Below are 13,082 nucleotides of genomic sequence, written 5' to 3' on the forward strand. Positions count from 1 at the left end.
ATCTTATGCAAATCCGCTATTTACTATTGAACCTGGAGTAATATATACTTTGTTATAAGATTTAAGGTGAGTGGCTTTTACGATAGGGGCGCAATATCACTCGAAAGTTTAGTATGAACAGATTGTTGATGTTGTCTACTGTTGGCGGGAACATTTGTGTGCACGATACCACCGCTCGCACTGGATAGCGCCTCACGATCCTTTGAGAGAGAGTTCAAATCCCACCTGCCGCACAAGATCTTGGTCTTCAAGCGTGACGTTAGGGTTTTCAGCGTCGCCCTGCAATGTCGACTTACAGGGTTCCCCGAATCATAAAAAAAAATATGCGTGCACAGTAATCCTTGAAAAGACAGATTCTTTTTTTCTTTTTTCTTTTTTTGCGTCACGAAATAAGTTCTTGCGAGGGAGCTGTGCAGCCGCACCGCAATGGGGACCATGGGACCATTTCAGAACATAAAGACGCATGTCAACTAATCAAATCAATGCCATAATGGGTTCCACCTTTTCTGCACCTAAGGAAGTGATAAAAGGCGAGCAGAGAGGGAGAGAGTAGTACTTGGACAAGGAGCAGCCGCCGAGGGGCTACCACCGATACTTGGTGAAGGCGACGTCGGGGCGGCCGTTCCGGAGGTAGGTGAACTCACCCTCGATAAAGGGGCAGACGGAGGAGTTGTAGAGAGGGTAGGACAAGTCTGCCACCTAGCTCCCTTGAAACACATCGAGTGCGTTTGGATCAACATTCTAAATATTTTCAAAGACAGCCTTCAAAGCCCACTTGAAAATACCTGGATTGTTTGAATCATTTCAAGAATTTTCAAGTGAAAGTTAACATTGGGAAGCGCCTTCCCAATACTAGTAAAAACTATCTTTAAGCTTTCAAAGATTTAGTCAAATGTTGAAAATTATTTTTTTCTTCCAAAATTATTCTCACTCATTCTTCAAATTTTTTATTTTGCCATAGTTATTATTTTTTTAAATGCCAAAATAATGCTAAAAAAATCAAATATATATAAATGCTAAAAAAATTAAATATATTTTGGTATATTTTTTAAAATTATTTATATATTTGATTTTTTTAGCATTATTGTCAAAAGACTATATTTAAAAAAGTTGCATACATTATTTTTTCTAATTTTAAACAAGTAAAAATTTAAAAATTCCAACGAAGGGTTTGATCTTTTAGAAAAAAAATAATATATATATGTATTTGATTTCTTAGCATTATTTTCAAATTTATATTTGAAAAGTCGCATATATTATTTTTTTCAAATTTTAAAAATAAGAATTAAAAAAATTCAACGAAGGATTTGGTCTTTTTTAATATATATATATATATATATATATATATATATATCTATATGTGTGTGTGTGTGTGTGTGTGTGTTTTGATTTTTTTCAGTATTATTGTCAAATTTTATATTTAAAAATTTGCATACATAATTTTTTTTTCAATTTTAAGCAAATGCAAATTAAAAAAATTTGGGTGAAGGGTTTGGTCTTTTAAAAAAATAATAATATATGTATTTGATTTTTTTAGTATTATTGTCAAAATTTATATTTACAAAGTTGTATACATTATTTTTTTCAATTTTAAAAAATAAAAAAAAAAACTAATATTAATCACCTAAAGAGTTTTTCAAATGTGTTTTTTACCAAACGGTATTTATCTTAAAGTTACTTCTCAAAGCAAAATTTACTAAACCGTCTTTACATTTGTCTAAAGTCTTATAGGCTAAACTGCTTTGCATTTTTCCAATGAGCTAAACACACCCATTACACCTTCCCCGGGTTGCTTCCACACCCCATACCATCAATGTCAAAAGAGCTAGTTTCCAGTGAAGAGAATGAGGAGGAGCCCATCTGCATTGCCTCTGTACCCACCAACCCCAACCCATTTTGCTCTCACTGAACCATAGCAACCCAAAAGGCTCTTTTTGGAGAGAGAGAGAGAGAGAGAGAGAGAGAGAGAGAGAGAGAGAGAGAGAGAGAGAGAGAGAGAGATTTTTGGATTCTGGGTTACATTTAACGTAGGTGGGCATGGGGGTGAGAGAAAACCTGAGGTCATGGGTCCACTGAGATAAAGGGCATTGTTGGATTCTCCTTAATGTACCTTCTTTGTTATTCTTTTTCTGGTTAGCTACTTAAAATACAGGATTTGGTTTCCATTTTCGGTGGGGAGAGGGGCTAGGGATGATATAGGATTTAGGAAGTTGCTGCAGATATATATCTCTCTCTTTTTAATTGGCTTGGCTTTGCTTGGCTGAGTTGTAATTGTAGGGAGTAGCAGTCAATCATCACCTTTGATGTTGACACTTCGAATTGGTGGGGTCAACCAATTCGCCGTGGGACGACAAGCTAGTCCCCTTGGATTTCAAGGAGAGCAAACGAGGCCCCAACTTGTTTAATTCTCTTGACATTAACATAAGACCTTTTTGGCGACCTAAAAATATGTCCTTAAAAGATATTAACTGAGATTTAGTCCACACATCGAGATCCCTAAGTTTAAGAATACCAAGAAGATAAAGTTAGGTACAGAATTCGATAAAGATACTGACCAATTGAGGATACGAGATAATGTAGGCATTGACACTCAAAAATAAGAAACGCATCTAGAGTCCGACGTCTCTATAAATTAAATGGACAGGAAGTGAAGACCCTGCTGCCTTCCTTTGGTGAGCCTCCATGCTTAACCGTCATCAAGAATCCAAGGCAAGGACTCACAACAGGGAGACAATTAATAGAAATGTAGTGTGCTGACGAGGCAGTAATCTACCATCCGTAGGAAAGAGTGACTAGACGTGCAAGTTTTTAAAGATCTTTTTTTTTTTTTTTGGTGGATGTAGTATTCTGTATTATCATTTCTCACAGATGGGATAGATGAGGCGGAGCATCATCCATACTAAAGAGAGAAAATCTGGCACTTCCTTAAAATAATTATTGAGGAGCAACGTACAACAGGCCTAGCTCGGGCAGTAAAACACATTCAGAGCAAGACTCTGCAACTTTGCCATTCAAACAATGAAAAGCTTCCATAATAGATTCCCACCCTGGCAGTGGCAACCATACACATCATCATTGCATGAAGAAGTCCCAACATCGTCTTTGTATGATTAACAATATCGAAAGAAACGGCACGAATACAACCATCAAACAACAAGCCATCGTCTTTTGGCTTTCCCCAATAAGTTGTTTACAATACACAATTACTGCACCGCATAATAGTCGTCGTATTCTTCATAGTATCTATACCTTCAATTTCAAATGTGAACAAAAGAGAAACTTAGAAGCGAAATTTAAGAGTTCCTTTGGATGGATTACCAAATAAAGCCCTAGTTCTTTCAAACCAAATTAACTCGAAACATAGCAAACCATTTCTTATTTTCTGTTCTGCCAGTAATCAGTATCCAGATTTATCGGATAGAGATCATTAGCAGATGTAGAAGAAGCAGTTCCAGTCCACGGCCCATCAGTGAGCGTGCTTTTGGTGATATTCTCATCAACTGCCTGATCTTCGTCACCTTTGAAATGCTTCCTTATGGCCTCAATTGTCTCCTCCGTTATGATAGCATCCTCGAGTCCAAGACTGGAACAGCAGCCTTGCCTTCAAGCATGCTAACCACAGATGACATCGGTGGCCTGAGTGCTGCAGTCGCATTAGTACACAGCAGAGCTACCTTTATCATCGCCAGCACCACCTTTTCGTCAAAATGAGAACCCAGCCTCTGATCAACTAGATCCATCAAATTTCCTCTCTCCTTCAAAACTCGTGCCTAGAAACAGAAATGGAAAGGAAGATATTTCCCTTAAGCTACAGGTACTGATCAGTTGTAGAATATGCTCAGAACACTAAAACAGGAAGAAGGAGATATATTCTGCCTCATTAATTATGAATGGGGTTCTTTCAAGTTCATACCTCGCATGACAGGTATTTATTTTAGAGTTCTTTAGACATCCTAAATATCAATTAGGAGTCACCACTAGCCTCGTTTATGAGGATCGGCTAGATTACCCAATCAAGAAATGGGAGCATTTTATCGATTCCTACAAAACCAGAAATCAGTAAGTTTAGGGACTCGGGTTACGCTAATGTTTTAATTAGCGCATTTTTGGTACCTAATCAGTTGAGTTATCTAAATGATCATGCATTTGTTCTTTACCATTTTCATGATGTTTAGAATCTCATTAGGTGATCACATGTGGATACTTCATTAAGGAATCTAAACTAATTATAATTCTAGCATTTAAGAAAGGAAACAAGTGAAAAAAGGAAAGTGCATTGCATAAAGTAAACTATTCGAAGTGCAAGAACATAGAAAACCTACAACTTATCGAGTATTTATTACAAACTTGAATTAAAAACCTAAAACATGGTTAGGTGACAAATTGGGTACAAAAAGAGATCAAATTCAATGATAAGAACTACAACCACCTCCTCCATAGTTTGCCTTGATGGCATTAACTTCGCACTTGAGCCAATTGAATTATAATGGCAAACAAGTCGTTGATTCAAAACAATAACAAACAAGAACAAACAAGTTGCGGATTTCAAAACGGGCCTCCAGATCACCATTTGTATTGCATACATAACGACCGCCCCAAATCACTTAATTGGTTAATTTGTGGTTAATGATAATCAGTCATCATTTGTATTCACAAAACGGTGGTCCATATCAATTAACCTTAAATTAGGATCTAAGCGTTCATTGATTTTACCTTGATCATGCACCATATATAGTCATTCCTTCAACAAGTACACACATATACATGAGATTGAGTATGTATTCAGGTTAATAGGCCTTATTTCTCAAATAATCAAACAAAATTAAGTGAATTAATAACAGGTCATTTAATTAATTTATTGAAAATGGGTTGATAATGTTTAAAATTGATTCATTAATCAAATTACATTCAATTGACATGATTTGGGTGTCATTGGAAAGTTTAAGAATCTTCCTAATTGAAGTATTATTATATATATATTGAAATTTTTGTCGTTTAAAATATATTTAATTGTTGAATTTGTGAATCTCACGCGACGTACGACAAATTTAAAATGAAATTTTGTCAAATTCAACACATGCTGCTGGTGACCAACCGTGAGCTCGACGGTACTCAACCACCGGTGAGTTTTGTGTTTCCCAGGGAAAACGAATCTTTGTCATTTTTTGGCTCTATTTACTCCCACGCGCTCTGCCACGCGTGGTTGAAGACGGCCCAATCAACGCTCGAGGAGCTACTATCGTGCTATTGCGGTGACCGACACGCGCCGCTGCTTCGTGGAACAGAGCCGGCGTGGGAAATCATTACCTTTGTCGCCTCCCGGGGCATCTCTCACGATATCCCCCCTGCCCCCTTTGGGGGGTTGCATGGGAGCGATTGAAAAATGAAGCAAAGATTTTGTTGATAAATCCCTTACTAGAATAATAAAATAAGAATATTAATTACTGATTTAAAAATAATGTCTGCCAAGGAACGTAAATAGCTAATAAAAAAACAAGGAATGAATGTAAATATGGATTACATGTAACATAAAATAAATAAATAAAAAACAATGAGCTACTGAATCGAGAACAATAATCTTTTCTTATTTGGAGCATAATTGATATCGAAATAGCAATATATATTGAAAATCGAAAATTCCTCTTTTACTTAAAGCTTATGGGATATGCTATATACAAATCAAAAATTTATCTTTTTAAAAAGAAAAAAAATGAAAAATGATGTTTGATAATAATCGAAATGGCAACATATATAACGACAATATATTGACAAATTGAGGTGAATTTGTCAAATAGAAAGCAAAATCTTTATTTATTGTGCGATTTTATGAAAGATGGAATGTCAGGATCTCACACAAATCCACTACTCGAGTAATATGTACTTTGTTATAAGATTTAAGGTGAGTGGCTTCTACAATAAGGGTGCAAAATCACTCAAAAGTTTAGTATGAACAAATTGTTGTTGCTGTCTGCTGTCGGCGGGAACATTTATGTGCACAGTAATCCTTGAAAAGACAGATTCTTTTTTTTTTTTTGGGTCACGAAATAAGTTGTTGTGAGGGAGCTGGGCAACCGCTCCGGAATGGGGACCATGGGACCATTTCAGAACATAGAGGTGCCTGTCGACTAATCAAATCAATGCCATGGTGGTTCCACTTTTTCTGCACCTAAGGAAGCGATAAAAGGCAAGCGAAGTGGGAGAGAGTAGTACCTGGACAAGGAGCAGCCGCCGAGGGGCTGCCACCAGTACTTGGCGAAGGCGACGTCGGGGCGGCCGTTCCGGAGGCAGGCGAACTCACGCTCGATAAAGGGTGTTGGGATTAACGGATCCCAAAAACCTGATTCGACACTAAATCGAACCCCTAAAGCAATGCGGAAGACGAAACCCGGAAAAACACGTATCACCGATCGTAAAGACACCACGGATTCGAGCGTACCTTGTTAGCCACAGAGACACCGACGCCGATAGAGGAAGAGAAACTAGCCCTTGTTCGATCCGATGACGCCTTGAAGGGAAGACAGTGTCGCCGTTTGCTTACTGTTCCTTTTTTTGAGAGAGAGAGCGCGCGGGAGAGGAGAAGACGTACGTTGATTTATGTTTTCTTCCAACCAGTGTCTTCTCTCTCTCTCTTTCTCTCTCCTCCCTTTTATATGTCCCCCCATCCATGGGCCGTATTCCCGTGGGCCGGGCTTTTTGGGCCCAACTTGGGCGGATGGGCCTTAAGCCCATCTCATATAAAACCATCATCTCCCACTCGCACATGGTGGGCCGAACATGATTCTCTTTACCTCTCTTCAACATTCATATTGGTGAATAATCCGCGCGACCAAAGATACTTTGAGCTCGTTGCCATACATCTATTAGAATATATAGCAAGCTCATAATGGGCATCACACTCCGAGTAGATTTAGTATGCACTTAGATCGATTGATCACATTTATATCTCTCTTGATCTCTTTTTAAACAATGATATATATATATATATATATATATATATATATTGTATTCACAATTATGATTATCACAAAGACAAATCATAATTGGTTAACCGGTGAATACAAAACTACAATGTGATTCTCCAAAATCGATCTTCCTCTTCCCTTCAAACTCTCAATTTCAATTTAGCTTGCTTTTCTAGAAATGTCCCATTAGATCGAATCAACTCATGACCATTGGCAACATCCTAAGATAGCAAACACTAAATAGAAATCTTGATAATAAGTAAGAGTCATGAGGGGACTAAAAATTTGAGGAACTCTTTTCCTCAAGAGTCTCGCACGACATAAAAGTTGAGATTAAACTTTTGCCATTCTTATTGGTCGTCTCATGCATACGTAGTATGAAATACGTATTACGGTAATAACTCCTTTCCCATGGAGCGTATGTCTACACCTTTCAATACCGTACATGATAGTTCGACATACCCAATGTCTAACTTGAGTTCACGTATCTACTCATTCACAAAATTCATCAACTCACATCCGGCATCATAGACAGATTAAAGTAAAATATGTGGGTATTTTACTTTCTGGACATAGTAAGTATTATGTCCTCATCTTAACACCCAATTAAGGCGACATACGTATTTTAAGCTTGAGCTCTCGATTATCACCTAGATAATAAGCTTAAAAATAGTCTCATTTCTATTTATCACACAGTAAATAGAGGCGATTACCCGTGTGAGTGGGCTAATCTTATATCTGTCCGACATACTTCCTCAAGTTAAAGTAATGCACTAAGCATTAAGATGCATAAAGATCAAACAAAGATTCATAGGCATTAATGATGAAAAACACAAATTCATCAAATGTGAACACTTCATGGAAATTATAATCTAGTACATCATCCTCTACACAATCCTAGAGATTTCATATGGCCACAAAACACATATCTAGGTATTGGCTTTTTCATAGGATCTCGCTACCATTCTATGCGTAGTATGTACTCTAAGTTCACATCTTTTCGTGCAATCATATCCTTGACAAAAGTATACTTGGTATCTATATGTTTGGTCTTGCCATGATATTTTGATCTTTGGTGTACGCTTTTGCTGCTTGGCTATCACAAACTTAACCAACAATGAATCTGCAGCACTTCAAATAACACCTAAATGATTCAATAATCTCTTAAGCCAAACATCTTCTTTTATTGCTGCTGATAATACCACGAACTCAGCTTCCATCGTGGACAATACTATACACTTTTGTTTCTTATTGCTCCAACATATGGTGCCATTATTCGGTAAGAAAACAAACCCAGAGGTAGATTTTCTTTCATCTAAATCTCCTCTCCAATCAAAGACGTAATAGCCTTTGAGTTGCATCCTTTCAATAATAACTCAACGTATAATCAGCAGTCCCCTTTAGATACCTTAGTATTCATTTAACGGCTTTCCAACGTGCTTGACCTGGATTGGATTGGTATATGCTCACCATTTCAACTGCATAACATATGTCAGGTCTTGTACACATCATAGCGTACATCAAGCTCCAACAGCACTAGCATAAGGAACATGTTTCATTTGTTCCTTCTCTTGTGGAGTCCTTGGACACAATCTATGGCTCAATCATTCACCTTTTGCAATAGGAGTGTCTATGGGTTTACAATCCCATGTTATTCATCTCAAAGTTGGAAGACAACCAATTCTTGACAGTATTGATAAGTTCCATATTGCTTCCGGCAATTAGTATATCATCAACATATAATGATATGATCACAAATTGATCCTTGGATCTTTTGATATATACATAATGATCCTCATCTATCATTGTAAAATCATATGCCATTATGGTATTATGAAATCGTATATACCATTGTCTTGACGACTGCTTAAGGCCATATATCGACCTCAAAAGTCGACATACATTTTCTTCTTGGCCTTTCATTATGAAACCAGCAGGTTGTTCCATATATGTTCATTTCTCTAAATCTCCATTGAGAAAAGCAGTCTTTACATCCATTTGATGTAACTCAAGATCCATACTAACCACTATTGCCGAAATTATGCGAATCGAGGTAAAACTTACTACAGGAGAAAATGTTTCTTCATAATCAATTCCTTCCTGTTGATTATACCCCTTCGCCACAAGGCGAGCCTTATGCCTTTCTATCGAGCCATCAGCCTTTCGCTTTATTTTGAGAACCCACTTGTTCCCCATAGCTTTGCGTCCTTTTGGAAGATCAACCAGTTCCCAGACTTGGTTTGATTTCATTGACTCCATCTCCTCTTTCATTGCATAAATCCATTTTCCTTACTTGGGCATTTCAGAGCCTCATTAATATTTCTTGGCTCATCCTTATCTCGTGGAGCAATTATAAAAGTTTCCCATTCAATGTCAAAACGTCGACGGGGAATACTTTGGCGACTTGTTCGCTATATGGGAGATTGTACACTTAGCACATCATTCCCCATTATGCTCCCACTAGGATTAGATAATGACGATATCATCTCATCATGTGGTTGTAATTGAGAAGGAGTTGAATTCAATTCATCACTTCTCATATTACTCCCACTTGGACGAACTCCACTAATATCATTATCTTGATCCAAGGTTTCAAATAGGAGTAATCTTCCCCTATTTCGCCATTTTTAGGAAATTATCCTCTAAGGATGTGACATCCCGTGATTCAAATTCAGTTATATTCCCACTTTCCTGCTCACCTATGAACACATACCCTTTCGAGTGTTCGGAGTATCTCATTAAAATACTCTTCTTGCCTTTAGGACCCAATTTCCCAAGCTTGTGAGAGGACTCATGAGTATAGGCAGCACAATCCCATGGCTTAAGAAAATTTAAGTCCGGTTTTCTACCTGTCCATAACTCATATGGAGTGGAACTAACTGATTTGGAAGGCATCCGGTTAAGTATATAGGCAGCAAGTTAACAACGCATCACTCCAAAAAGTGATATGTGTTAGCATGCGCCATCATGGACCTAACCATTTCCAGTAGGGTTCTGTTTCTTCTCTCGCAACACCATTTTGTTGAGGAGTATATGAAATAGACAACTGTATTTTTATTCATTTTCATCACATTATTTTCTGAACTCATCGTATAAATATTCTCGACCTCGATTGGATCTCAATACTTTTATTTTCTTGTCTAATTGATTTTCTTCCAAGTTCATAAACCTTTTGAAACAACATAATGCTTCAGATTTATAAGAAATCAAATAGACATATCCGAATCGAGTATAATCATCTATAAAAGTGATGAAGTAAACAGCCCCATGCCTTCCTCTCACATTCATTGAACCACAAACGTCAGAATGGATTAAATGCAGAGGAAATTCAGCTCTTTTACATTTTCCAAATGGTTTCCTTGTCGTTTTCCCTATTAGGCAATGCTAACATCTGGGCAAATCGACTTTTTCAATGTTGCCCAACAAGCCCTTTTTGGCTAGTCTATTTATACGTTATTGGCCAATATGACCAAGTCTAGCATGCCACACATTCACATCATTATCACATGAAGTAAAAGACGTGAAACAAGGGAAAAACATATTGACATCACCACAAATAACATTTAGTACAATAAAACCATCCAGAAAGTGACCACATCTATAGTAGTTTGTATCCAAATACAAATCTACATCGCTATTATGGAAGTTCACACATAAACCAAGCTTAACCAACACCAAAACAGACACTTAAATTTTGACGAATCTCCGGAGCATATAGAACATCATGTAGGAACAAGGTGCGTCCATGACGCATGTTCAATTGGCAGGTGCCAATTCCTTTAACTTCATCTCTGGAGTTATATCCCACATAGATTCACTTAGTTCCAATTGGTACTCGTCGGAATTCCACGAAGGATCCTCTATCCTTCGCTACATGATCTGTTACCCCTGAATCTACAGTCCACAAAGGATTGGATTTAGCCAATAATACAGAACTTGACACATAAGCAAAGTTCTCAAATGTACAAGAGGTGTGTACCTTCTTTGGCTCACGACAGTCGCGAGCATAGTGACCCTTCTTGTCACAATTGTAACACCTCACCCTTGACATTTTCTTCACATGATGACGTTTTCCTCTTTGTGTTGGTTAACTTTTGATCTCTTGCAATAAGGACTTGATCCTTTGCATTCCCACATATTGAACGAATCAATCACGCTTGCGCTTAGAGCTCAAAGCCCTTTCTGAGCTAGTACCAGCATTGCAAATATCTATTTTCAGCTCACATGCCATTAAGCGGTCCTCTACCAGCTCAAGGTGGCGCACAACATCCTCAAGATCTTCCATAACATGGTCAAGAGCTTCTAGTGCTTCTTGCTTTTCCAGCACATATTGAATCTTTATATTCAATATTTCACAATTGTTGTCGTTCACATCAGCAATTACGTTCTTAGTTGCTGAATCCATCAATCAACACATCGCATATATATGCACGAATAATTAATGCCTATCATTTATGCATCCACTTTGCATAGACCCATTATATCAATGAATAATTTCAAGTAAGGTTTTAGAATCAAAAGATCACTACGTTTCCAATCATCCTCCAAAAATCCTAACTTAAAACTATTATTAATATAATTGTCTTATGCAAAATAAATTCTGTGAAGTTACAAAAACTTCTAGGACTACCCACAGCTAACTACCCACAACAATCAGTTATAACAGAAAGCAACAGATAATTGATATCCAATAAAATAATAATGCTTTCAACTAATACAACAATCCATTACACTAAGTAATATATTCAAAAAGAAATATTAACATAGAAAGAGATATTTATCACTCAAAAAACATCTCAAACTAATCTAAGAAATAAACAGGGAAAGTCTCTTCTAATCTATCAGTCAAAGTATCTGAGAAAACTGAAGGCACATTGGCCAACCATGGAAAAACTTTTGGAGAGCTTTCATGTCGCCACCAAGGCGCATTCACTCTGCGCCATGTGGCGCTCAATCTAAGGGTTGAAGTTTTGGCCAACTCAATCCTATAGTACTCTCTTACAAAAGCTTCCACTAGCCTCCTATAATCCGAGACCACGTTGACCTCTCATAGCCGATCTAACACTGCTTGCCATTCAGGTGGAAGAGTGTTCATCAAAGCCGGCACCTTCTCAAAATCCGGCATGAGATAACCATTCCGATGATTTCTTGTATCATCTTATTGACCCCGACCACGTGTGATACTAAATCACCGTCATGCCACCGATAATCGCCTAACTCTTTCATCAGCCTTTTCGCCTAGCTCTTCCTTCGTCCGTTCTCGGGATTGCAGTATCCTTGCATAACGCATCATAGTTCCCGCAACAAATGCAGAACCAATAAATGGATCACCTATAATCCACAATAAACAAAATGGAAAATACATAATTTTCCATGATTCATGCAACAAATGCAGAATAAAAAATGGATTACCTCTAACCCACATAGACATAATTGAAAAAGAAACATTTTTTTTTTCGGGTCAACGGTTAAAGTCAACGGTCAACGGTCGCCGATCGTCGGACGTCGGACTGGTCGGACCGGACGGACCGGACGAGCCGGTCGGTCCGGTTCGGGCGAACCGACGGCACGTGCCGCGCGCTTGTGCGGGCTAACGCCACGCAGACGCCATCCGCACGTGCCGCGCGGCCGGCGTCCGCGGTGCGGGTCGGGTCGCCGGCCGCCAACGATCGTTGGCGCGACGCCACCGATGATGTCATCCCGTCGGTTACCGTGACGTCACGGTGACGTCGCACGCGCCAGCTCGTCGGCCGCCGGCGCGCACGTGCCGGTTCGCCACCGGGCGCGTGGCGCACGCGCCGGCGAGCCAACGCTTCGGCGCGGCCGCGCCCACGCGCAGCGGCTTCGGCCGCGCGTGTGGGCGCGTGTGGCGTCACTCGGCGGCGCACGACATGTCGCCGAACTCGCCTCGACGACCTCTTTCACCCAGTTCCTTCAGAAATTGATTTTGACTTACGGAAACTCGAAAAATCGATGAACAAGGCTTTCGGTGTCGGGATTTCGCCCGATCCGTGCCGCCGATTTTCTTCGCGAAATTCAATCAAAAAACATCAAATAGGTCGGGAAAACGTGAACTAGGGCTTTGATACCAATGTTGGGATTAACGGATCCCCGAAAACC

This window comes from Eucalyptus grandis, chromosome 6 (assembly GCF_016545825.1).
Source record: "Eucalyptus grandis isolate ANBG69807.140 chromosome 6, ASM1654582v1, whole genome shotgun sequence".
Lineage (NCBI taxonomy): Eukaryota > Viridiplantae > Streptophyta > Magnoliopsida > Myrtales > Myrtaceae > Eucalyptus > Eucalyptus grandis.